Here is a 12,505-nt window from a genome sequence, read left to right as displayed (position 1 = left end):
TTCTTCTACTTCGGGAGATTATGGGAAAGGGGAAAGATGCAGGGGAAGCCAAGGACCAGCCAAGGTCCTGGCTGTGCAGGATGTGTTGCAAAGGTCAAGGTGAGGGCCAAGAACTCAGCAGAGCCAGTGACCCACTTCTCTACACGTCCCAGTGGCGGCTGCAGAGTCTAAGAGAAGCTCACCGAGTGGTTTCTTCCAACATGGCGTGAGGGGAGGGATGGTGACCCTGACGGAGAAGCTTCTGGCCCCGTGGGATCTCAATGACTATGCACCTTGGGAAGCAGAGCTGCAGAGGCTGAGAGGGCTGGCAGGGAGGCCTGCGAGGGGGACAGGGAGGCCACTGATCTTTTATTATGATCACAATTTTGCAGATGAGGGAACCTGCCCAAGATCACTCGGAGAGAAGAGATGGGATCAGCCAGACCTCAGTGGTCCCAGGGCCAGGGACCGGACCAGGGCAGGGCAGAGGCCAGAAAATTCTACATGTACGTGAGGACCATTCCCTACCCCAATCCCACTGCCACGAGGACCTTGGAAAGCTCTCCTGAAGGAGAAGCCGAGAGGGTGGAAATCGGAAAAACTGTGTGTTTGACTCACTACAGCCTGAATGATCTAATGAGACTATTTAAATTGCTGGGTTCGACTGAGTTTACTAGATTGGCCTGCACTTAGTTTACTCATTACCCCTGGGGTGGGATGCATTAAAAAAATACTAAGTCAATTAGAGGAAAAATACAGAAGCTTAATTTTTTGCATGTTTAATTGGAGTGCAAGTCAACTTATGACTTAACATCAATGCTAGCCTGGCTTATCAAAGGCACTATTTGGTCTAAACTTGAGATTCAGACGGTTCTGGGTTGGAATTCCAGCTGAGCTACTCCTCACTAGCTATTTGACTTTGAACAACTTATTTAACCCTCGAGGGCTTCAGTTTCTTCACATGTAAAATGATGATCACGAGTGTATATTCTTTAGATCAGAGGCCAGCAAACATTTTCTATAAAGGTCCAGAGAGTAAATATTTTAGGCTTTGCTGGTCATGGAATCTCTGTCACAACTATTCAGCTCTGTGGTTGAAGCACAAAAGCAGCCACAGGTGATACATAAATGGTGAGCATGGCTGTGTTCTAATAAAACTTTATTTACAAACTCAGACAGAGCTGATCAGGGGAGTCCTTGCCGTGGTGAGGACTGGGGACAAGGATGACATCTCCAGCTTTTCATGTTCCCCACGCAGCACTCTTTGTGTTCCTCGATCCAATACTACACACACAGGCTTTACTTAGAGTGGAGTCAAACACATGTGGACCAGCAGTCGGCACTTACAAAGCTGCAGGCTGTTTTTGTATTTGTGAATTAAAGCGTGAATGTAGCACAGTGGATGAGAGTATACTCTTTGATGCCAGATTTTCCTGGGTTCAAAGCCAGGCTCTTCCACCTGCTGGCTGTGTGACTCCAGACAAGTTCCTTAACCTCTCTGTGCCTCTGTTGCTCCGTCTGTGAAATGGGAATAATGATTGGAACTGTCTTGCAGGACTTGTGAGGACTAAGTGAGAAAATAGGTATACAGCTCTTAAAAGAGCACCCAGCACTGGGCAAGTGCCATGTAAAGGATAGATGTAATTAGCATTTTCTGTGTGATTTTAAGGCAAAAGACATGAGCTCTTTGGGTCTCAGATTCCTCTTAGTATTGACCCTGCACATTGGTTATGAAGATGAGATGCAAAAATTTACATATGACGTAAACTATCCAGACATACAAACTAAAATGACAGGGAGGATCCTTCTCCCCAGCTGTACTTTGAGCATCTTGAAGACAGTGCAGTGCAGTGGTTAAAAGTGTGGGTTCTGGATTAGGCTTGCCAGATTTAGCAAATAAAAGTACAGGACACCGTACCTGTTAAATTTGAATTTCAGAAAAACAAAGAATAATTTTTTAGCATAAGTATATTCCATGCAATATTTGGGATATCCTTATGCTTAAAAAAACTGTTGCTATCTGAAATTCAAATCTAACTGGGCATCCTGCATTTTTAACCCTAGTCTGGAGGTGAACTATGTAATTGTGTTCTTAACCCAGGTCTTAATCGCTGAACAAACGTGAACAAGTCACCTGACTTTGCCACTCTTTAACAGTGTGACCCAGAGAAGCCCTCAAACTCTTTGTGACTCGATTCTCTTGTCTGTGAGGTGGGGATACGAGAGTGTCTGCTTCACAGGCTCGTGACATACTGGGTGCTGGGGAAACACTGGTGACCCACAGACACAGCCCGTGGAATGAGAGCTGCCTCCTGCCACGGCCTCCTTCTCCACCCACGACTTTAATGGTTATAGAAGTTCCATGCCTTTAATTTCCTAACAGCCATTGAGCTTTTGTTTGAATTCACTTATTTTTCCTTTACAAATGTCCACTTGTCCCTTCCTCTGGGCCATCACGACTATAAATCATTGTCTGTGATTCCATGCTTAGAAAGAGCCAGGGCTAGAACCTACTCTTCGGAGGGTTTTACGGGGTTATTTATTGTGACAGAAAATGCAAATGCATTGGCAGTGAACATCAGGGCAAAAAGCTACCTCAGCAGTATGCACAGAACGTAAATGCAGATGGAAACGGTGGGGAGAGAGTGTCATTTTTAGTAAGTAGAGCAGATACTCCACTTTGCTGAAAATATGAAATGCCAGAAAATTCTCCTGAATTTCTATGTTACTGAAAGACAATTAAAGTTGACCTGCTTCTTCTTTCAGGACCCTGGAATGACATTATATTTCACTATATTTGGTGCTATGCAGTGTGAAAAGCTGATAAAATAGCAAATACAAATTAGAAAGGGATTGTGGGGAGAACAGAGCTTTACTGAGTCATATCTACTCCCATCACCTGCAGGGAGGATCCTCCCTCAGTGCTGGCAAATTTCCCTTTTCTTCTGGTCTATTTTATACCAAAAGATCTCTTCCAAATGGTTAAGAATATGTTCCCCTGGTCTCTGTGGACGACTTGCAAACAGAGCTAAGGAACAGGGAGCCGAGCTCCCCAGATCCACTCAAGGATCAAGAAACATTGCCTTATCCTGAGCTGTTGATGGTAGCAGAGAAAAGGCTCCTTTCCTTCTCCTGACGTTGCCCTCCACGTGGAGGGAGCCCAGGAGCATTTATTCCTGGCACCAATGTGTTGGCTTTCTCTCTCCACCCTGGAAAGGGGGGTGGGATGTCCGAATGCAATTGGTGACTTAGGGTGAGAAATTGGACATGCTAAACCCAGTCGCACCCTCTACCTCCTGGTCTGCCTGCAGAGAGCAAGTGTGTCCCTTGCTCCTCCAAACTGTAAGTCTGTGACCAGCTATGGCAGTCTGTTTTGGGGTTCAGTGTTAAGAAGCCCACTTGCCTGCAGATAAGTCACAGTCTCTGAAGTGACCCTTATCAGTTATAGAGGTGCTATTCTGGCATTTTCCTATTTCTCAATGGGTACAGCTTTCAGACAAAGAACAGGGGCTCGTGTCTTAGTCTGTTCAGGCTGCTATGACAGAACACCATAGACTGGGTGGCTTAAACCACATTTATTTCTTGCAGTCTGGAGGCTGGAAGTCTATGATCAAGGTGCTGGCAGATTTGGGTCTGGTGAGGACCCACTTCCTGGCTTGCAGACGGCTGTCTTCTTGTTATATCCTCATGTGGCAGAGGGAGAGATCCTGTGTCTCCTCCTCTTTTATAAGGGCACTAATGCCATTCTTAAGGGCTCCGCCCTCATGACCTAATCACCCCCCAAAAGCCCCACCTCCAAATATTATCCCATTGGGGATTAGGCTTCAACATATGAATTTTAGGGGGAAACAAACATTCAGTCCATAGCAGCTAGTGACAGGCTGACCTCAAAGCCCAAGAGTTGACAAAGATGTCTCTGAGGTATCCTGGATGGTCTTCAGAGCATTGCTATCTTTCTCTAGGTCAACCACAACCCACAAGCCTCACTGTCACTAAGAATTCTTCTTGGGAGTGGTTAAGGAAGCTAAGGCAATTGCATTCCTCTTCCACACTCAATTCCCAGTCAAGACTCTGCTCATATGTCTTCAAGTAACCTCTCCTGATATTTTTAGCTAAACTGAATATTTTCGCTTTTTAATTTTAATACAGCTGTTTACTCAGGAGGCATATACCAACCTAGGAATGAACTATTTGTGGAAATGGCACCTGTCCCTTAAACAATGTGTGTGTGTGTGTTTGTATGAATGTGTCTGATGTGGCATGGTGTGTGGTGGAGTGTGGTATAGTGTGGTGTGTGTGCATGTAGTGTGTGTGTGTGTGTGTGTGTGATGTGGTATGTATGTGTGGGGCTGTGTGGCATGTGTATATGTTGGCTCCTAAACTTCCTCAAATTAATGGATTCACTTGTCAACCATCTCATTCCTATAAGCCAATAAAAACATTATATAGCTATTCATTACTGCACAGCAAATTACTCCCAAACTCAGCAGCTTAAAATAATAACACTTATTATCTCAGTTTCTATGGGTCAGAAATGCAGGAGTGGCTCAGTGGCACAGGGCCTCTCATGAGGCTGGAGTCAAGATTGTGGCCAGGTCTGCAGTCACCTGAAGTCTTGACTGAGGTCGGCAGATCCACCTCCAAGGTGGTTCACTCACATGGTGCTGGTGTTGGCAGGAAGCCGCAGTTCCTCCCACGTGGGCCTCTCAACAGGCTGCTTAAGTGTCCTCACAACGTGGCAGCTGGCTTCCCAGAGCGAGTAGTCCAAGAGAGAACAAGAAGGTAGCCACAATGCCTTTTAAGACCTATTCTCAGAAGTTACAGACACTTCCACTACATTCTGTTCCTTAGAAGCGAGTCACTAACTACAACTTGCACTCAGAGAGTGAAGTCAGGCTCCAACTCCTGGGAGGGGGAGGGAAATCAAAGAATTTGTACACATATTTTAAAACCACCATGAGTAACATGGTGCAGAAAGAGAGAAGCAAAGTAAGAAGAATCTTAAAATTTTCTGAACTTACTACAGCAGCAATAAAATATATTAATGTTTGAGCATTAGTGCTTCTTTCCCTCTACTGTTGTCCCAGAAGAACTGAGGTGAAGAAATGAAAAGAGGGCCAGGCAGCGGATGACAAGGTGATGGAGGGGAGGTGTTTGGAACAGTGGAGACTCAGGACCGGGGCTGCCACTGGGGGTAAGCTGTTGGAGAGGGAAAGGCTTGAGGGAGACTGGATTTAGGAAGCAGTGAGTGGGAGGTTATGAACAGGCTTTCCTCTCCTTTCAGGGACACAAGTAGAGATCAGAATCACTCGTGTTAACTCTTTGGTTTGGGGCTGCTTCGTTAAGTGCTACACTGTGGTGAGACTGGATCACATGGGTCTCATTATTTACCCGGGTTACATTCACATTTCCTGAGAATTTTCACCATGAACGTAAAATGGCAAGGAAACACTATTTTTAAAGCTTCTTAAATGCTTCTGCCTCTTACTAAAGACTTATGTATTCTTGGTATCTAGCACAGCACTGTTCACATAGTGGGTACTCAATATTATCCGAAAAGAATCAAGTGAAAAAAGTTCATTTGGATTTTCACATAATTTATGAACCAAGATGCTATAATCCAAAGGAACAGAGGAACAAGGTAAACTTGAAATGAAAATATTTTGGAGTTGCAATGTGTCCAGAATTCTTAGATGGGTCAGGAAAAACAAAGGCAGGAGATTAGGAGCGTATCACCCCAGGGGTGAGCAGAGTTGCGCTTGGGGCCAGGCAAAATGTCAAGACTGCTATTTTTTCCTGAGGCCACAACCTTACTTTCAGATGCTCTTCAGGCCTACGACCCTTGAGAGCAAATAGAGCTAACTGGGCTGCCGACAAAACCTGGAATCTCACAGCCCTACTGCTGGAGATGCCGACTGGCGCTCTGGGTCATTTCTGGGGATGCTGGATGGGGGGAGGTGGGGTCTGGAGGGCGGGGCCGGTTTCTAGTAGACTTTCTGGAGCAGAACCTGGAGATGTATGCAGGAGAATGTTCTCCAGGGCTCACGTACAATTTCAGAAAGGCCTGGGGATTCTGGGGTGGCTCCTCCATTACTGTGGACCTCTCTGCCTCTGTTGTTTTGGTTTGTTGTCTGACTGAAGGAGAATCTCAGGTTTACCAACAGGCTGTCTGGAGCAGAGGCCAAGAGGTGGGGTTCGCCAAAGGCCTTCAGTCTCAGCTCTACTACCAATTTGTTGGAAGAAGTCATTTGTGCCAATTAGACATGGTTAGTAAAGGGCTGTAGTGTCTGGGAGGTAGGTAGAGAAACCAATTGCAAGAATAGGTGATCAGTGCAAGTAACACATTACTTATGCCTCCAGTTCTTTTTAGACAGTTAGCTCCCATCAATCAGCTCTCTGAGAAACAGAGAAAATAAGTGTGCTTCCCTTGCTAATGGGCACATGTTCAGGACCGGGCAATTTGCACAGAGCATTTTAGTTCCAAGATGAAATGCACTGAGAGACTGGGATGAGTGAGCTTCTGACTTGCAGGTGTGGAAAAATTCAGTTCTTTCCTGCACGTCTCCACTAACACAAAACAATCATGAAAAGGAACGAGGCCCTTCTCCCCTCTATCCTGGTCAAGAGTTCTTGCCCTGGCATGAAGTGACCTTTTCTCCTACAAATTTATTATCTGTATTTATAGCTCATGTTCCACTGGAATGCACTGGTCAAGGTTGTTCATGCCTAGTATCTGCTCTGATCAGCAGGGCATCCGTTCTATTTGGCTGGTGCCTGTTCTGGACACACTCTAAGGTGATCTGTCTCCAGGAGTCATGCTCTTTATAATTCCCTCCCTATGAGTGAGGGTGGGACCTGCTTCAAATCAATAACAGGGCAAAGGTGATGGAATGTCAGGCCCAAGATTCCTGATGACCATGAAGAAACCAACAGTTCATGTTGTGAAGACAACTATGGTGAAGGTCAGTGGCATGGAGCCGTGAGTGGCCTCGAGGAGCTGGAAGTGTCCCCCCAACCACAGCCAGCAAGAAATGGGCCCTCAGTCCTATAATCACAAAGAAATGAATTCTACCAACCATCAGAATGAGCTTGAAATCAGATCTTTTCCTAGCTGAGCCTCCAAATGAGGATGTGGTCTTGCCGACACCTGACTGTAGCCTCGTGACGCCCTGAGCAGAGGACCTGGTGAGACAGGCCAGGACTTCTGACCCACAGGAACTGGGAGCTGATGAACGTGTTTCTTTTTAAGCCGCTACATGTGTGGTCATTTATTAAACTAATTCAGGGCACATGCCATACCAATAGTTAAATATTTGGTTGTCACCCCTACTTGTCCCATTCATTGCATAGTCACACACCGCTTTGCAGAATATTCCTTAAACCTCATATTGTAACTATAGCTTCATGCAATTATGACTTTTCCTCTTCACTGGATTGTAAATCCAATGAGGGCAAGAACTCTGGTCTTGTACTTTTTAAAAAGCCCCACAGCATATCAAAGTACCTGACACACAGTAGGGACACAGTCATATGTGATTTGAGGTTTTGACCCTTCATTTGTTCAACTAAACCACATGGGTCTTAGATTAAAGGTAGGTGGCCGACTTTGACTGCATGACTACTGGGTACCAGGTTAGACCTCAGACATGCAGAGAACGAATCAGAAGTCCTGACCTGAAGTTGATCATGGCTCAACCCAGCCAACGGGATCTTATAATCTCATCTCCTTCTCACCAGCAGAATCAGAAAATACCCAAAGATTCCTAGAGTTCTTTGTCAATATGTCAAGATTACGATTCTGCTGACCCGGCCAAGGTATAACTGTAAAAGTTCTTCAGTGACTTCTTAGTTTGCAAGTAGAAGCAGCAAGAGGCACCTGCCATGCCTATCTTCCGTGTAAACGGGGAGGAAGCCACCAAGAGAAATGGGCACATGCTGCCCTTCCTCAGTAGCCCATTGTGGGCAGCCCTTCAACTCCACGACTCAAGTGGCTCTACCCAGATTCAAGCAGACCAGAAACCAAAGCCATATTAGGCATGGGTTACTTTTTATTCACAGGCTTACAGAATATATTGAAGTAAGAGGCAAGTCATTCGTTAAGTCTATTTACCAACAAGAGCTAAATATATATATATTCAGCCTTAAAATTCATCCATGGTAGCTTGCATTGTATTGTAGATTGCAAAATCTGCTTTCATATACATATAAACTATTCTTATTTGGCCTAAGTTATGCATTTAAAATACATAAAAATGGTACCAAATGGCATATTGGCCAATTTGTCACAGGTCTTATACATTCCTGATAGTCAAAGACATTGATAGGGAATGCATAGTTTCCTACTAGAAAAAAGGCAGATTCTGATAGAAGCAATGGAATGATATCAGGATAAGAGTGCCTCAGTGTAGATCTCAGTAGCTTTACAATATAATTCTTATTTTAAATTGCATTACACTTGGTTCTCTTCATTAATAATTGGGATGCTGTTAAATTTGCCTGGTCTTTCCACCCCTCTACTTGCTCGGCTGAATCAAAGGAAACCATTATTACTTTTTCTTTTCTTCCACTTTATTTCTACTTTCCCAAGAGAGTTTCCTCCACAGCCATCTGCCCTGCTTTTCTGCCCATTCCATTATCCCCCAAGTCTGGGCCACCTTGCTCACTGCATCAGCATCTAGATTATAGCATTCCACTCCAGAATGCTGCTTAACAGAATCTTTGACCACGGCCTAATTAAAGAATTCTCTTCCAAAACCACGAGCGAAGGCCTGATACCTCTGCAGAAGAATCAGGAAGCCGGCTAAGGACATTTTCTTTAGATGGCATGCAAATAGACTCCCCTCCTGCAGACCTTCATCTCTCTTTCATTATACCCAGGTCGGAGAAATTTCCATCGTGAGTGTTCCTGGCAGCCAAACCTCCAGCATCCCACGCTGATTTCTTGCCTAAAAATACACAGCCTCTCACTCCATGGGGAAGAAAAATGCAACACTGCCATTTCCAGCATGCTCCCCAAAGGCTGATTACGGCCCGGGAGCAATTCATCATCACTCGTGCATTGGAGGTTTTAGTTTTTCCCTCATGGAACTCTTCTTGTTTATCTTGTGGACATTGTGACAAGAACCAGATGTGTCTCAACTTTAACATCCCTCCCATAGCTATCTGGGGAAGGGGTTGGGGAGAAACTATCATGCTAGCTAAAAACCCTCCTTAGAACAGAAAATTATCTGTAACTTCTGGCAGACTTTTAAGAGGGTCTTGCTTGTAATAGCAGTTCTGTACTGTTTAATTGTTAAATGGACCGGATGATTGAATGGTGTCTGTTCAGCATGATTTTCCCTCTGTCTATGCACATTTTGTTGCATTTTTAATTTTATCTCAAAGTGCTGCTATATTCAAAATTGTGATAAAAAGTCTTTACTGGGAGGGCATGGCAGTGTCACAGAAAGAAAATATAAAGCCTGCTGTTCAGAGGGAAAGCTTTAGCTCTGCCACTCACAACTGGATAACCTTGAGCGATTGACTTAAGGTTTTCTGTGTCTATTTCCTTCTCTCTGACATTAGAATAGTATCTGCCCTCCAATATGCCTTCAAAAACTGAAGAACTATTTATGAACAGCTGAGATGAACACAAATGTACATTGAAAAATATAAAGTTTTGCCAAAACGCAGGGTGGTCTTGTTATCCACTGCCTGAGAACACAGTGCTACTCACACCTAAGGCTTGTTTTTAGAGTGTTCGTGAGAGATCTATTCCTGACCCCATGGAGTTTGGGGACAAGTCCTCAATTTAAGGCTGTGTGGCTTGGCCACATGGCCATGTGGAGGGACTCGATCTGGGAGCCTAGCCGCTGAGATTATAAAGAAGAAACAAACTGAGAAGATGTGGGTAATGGGAAGGAATGGAGATGCAAAGGCAGACTCTCCTAAGGCCAGCTCCACAGAGGATGGGCCCACATGCCTCTCTGCTTTGGGTTTTTGTTGCTGCTGTTTGGGGTTTTTTTGTTTGTTTGCCTTCCATTATTACTGGAAGAAAGCTTCTTGCAGAAATTGTTTCTTGGGGTTCTTGGGACAGAGCAGGAAGATTAATGAAGCAAAGCTTCCACAGCCTCCCGTCAAGAACATCTATGCTGTTTGGGTAAGTCGGCCAGAATACCTCCTCCCTTAGCACGGGGACTGTACATTGCAGCCTCCGATGTTGTCTGCAATTTTTTAAAAAGAAAAACTGATTGTAGCCGAGTGGGTTTCCCACCCTCTCATCCCCACACCCCTCCCCATCCCCAGTTGCTTTAGATCTTCCTTTCGCTCTCCAGTGTCTCATCTGGACTTAGCTAGTCCCCCCACTGCCAGTCTCGCCCCCTTTGCTCCCTGGTTTTCCAGATTCCAGGCCACGGTTCCCAGCGTGGTGAGTGCAGAGGGCGGCCCCTAACTCCGCCCTCCGAGGTAAGGCTGGGAAGGGGGCCACTGCTCTGTGGAGGCAGCACTGGGAAAAGGTGCTTCCGCTGTCTCCTCTACATTTCAACCCGGCACAAGTGCTAGGACGGTCTAAGTGTCTCTTACACTCCTTGCCAAGTGCGCGTTTTTCCACCCAGGCTTGTTGCCTGAGGGGCTCCATGCGCCAGAAAGCATAGCTTGCCCGTCTTGACAGTCAGAGGAAAGGCAGATCAGCCTCCAATGTGAGGATCTGGGTATTTCTAGTCAATTCAAATAAACCAGGAAGGCAAAAGAACATGGAAGAAAGAGTGATTTGTGCTTAAAAAGGAAAACAAACCGCTTTTTTTCTTGTTTGCTCCATGGTTAGTAGGAAAGTTTCGAGCAGCAGCCCTACTATGTGTGGGTGAATTAGTTCGGCAGGAAGCCCTGAGCCTGCGGTCCCACAGTGTTCCCAAGAGTGCTGCTGTGACATGGCCGCATCGTTCTCTGAGTGCTGATTATTGCCTCCATCTGCACTGCTCAAAGTCTGGAAACAACAAACACATCCATATTTGTGACAGAACATCTACCTACTCATGACTTGGCAAACAATCATTAAAAAACAGCAATACAGGGCTTCCCTGGTGGCACTGTGGTTAAGAATCCGCCTGCCAATGCAGGGGACACGGGTTCGAGCCCTGGTCCGGGAAGATCCCACATGCCATGGAGCAACTAAGCCCGTGCGTCGCAACTACTGAGCCTGCGCTCTAGAGCCCGCGAGCCACAACTACTGAGCCCACGTGCCACAACTACTGAAGCCCACGCACCTAGAGCCTGTGCTCTGGAACAAAAGAAGCCACTGCAATGAGAAGCCCGCGCACCACAACGAAGAGTAGTCCCTGCTCGCCACAACTAGAGAAAGCCCGTGCTCAGCAATGAAGACCCAACACAGCCAAAGATAAATAAATAAAATAAACAAAACAAAACAAACAAACAAACAAAAAAAAACAGCAATACAATACAAGGTGACTGTACTTTCACAGCCACAAGAGAACCTGTTGGATTTCTCTTTGAGAGCCGCTCTTGAAAGCACTCATTTCATATTCTCTGAAGAGAACCAGCTAACCAGGCAGACTATCTACCTGGAACCTTTCACGAAACCAGACCCCATGAGCTTCCTAAATGGGCCTCACCAGAGAGGCCATCTTGTCCCCTGCGTGTGGACGGGGATTCAGTATGTCTGGCTCCAAATCTGGTCCCTCTGGATCAACCTGAGACCCTTCCCACCCCCCAGCCCCAGCCTGTACCGGATGAGCCCCTGCCAGCACATCACCCTGTGTAAGGGCATGGGTCTCCTCTGCGAGCGTGCTGGGAGAGGAAGGGGCACAGCCGTCACGGACACCCGGGGTTCTGCAATGTGGTGCCTCAGCACCTTCAGGAGGATTGGACTGGCAGCAGCAATATCAGCAAGTCGACAAAGCAGGACGGTGACGTGAGTGGGCGGGGAGGCAGGTGGGCAGGTAGGTAGGCTGGCATGCAGTTACTTGAAATATTAAGTAGCCCAGAGGACAAAGACACGCATCCATCACAGAATCATCTCTAGGTTTCAAAGAACATCAAGACTTGTATAAAAAAGCCCTCTCTGACTCCACAAAACCTTACTTCAGAAATCCTACCAAATGCTCCACAGATGAACATACCTGTTCTATCGCTCTAAAGGACAGAATAAAAAGCACCATTCAGTCTTTGGCCTGTCTGCTGGTTACCCACAAACTCAAAGCATGGGTCCAGAGAAGCAGATGAGCCATGGAGAGCATCAAACAAGCACAACTGCTCTGGCCACCATGGGGGTCAGCTCTGAACCACAAGAAGAGGGGGAAACTTCTTTGTCTCACTCCTGGGTCCACAGCCTGTGATGGACCAATACGTGTGTCAGCAGAATATTTTTTCTGTAGCAGAGGAAGCAACGTTAAACGTTATTTTGTTAACACACCCGTGATGAACAGCCATCTATATGAGCCAATGAAACTGTCAAGGCTCTGCTATTAGGGGGGATTCAGGAAACAGGGAAGGCTCAAAATAGCACTGCTGAGTGTTATCAGATTTTTAAACT

This window comes from Balaenoptera ricei, chromosome 5 (assembly GCF_028023285.1).
Source record: "Balaenoptera ricei isolate mBalRic1 chromosome 5, mBalRic1.hap2, whole genome shotgun sequence".
NCBI lineage: Eukaryota > Metazoa > Chordata > Mammalia > Artiodactyla > Balaenopteridae > Balaenoptera > Balaenoptera ricei.
This window is presented reverse-complemented; position numbering follows the sequence as displayed.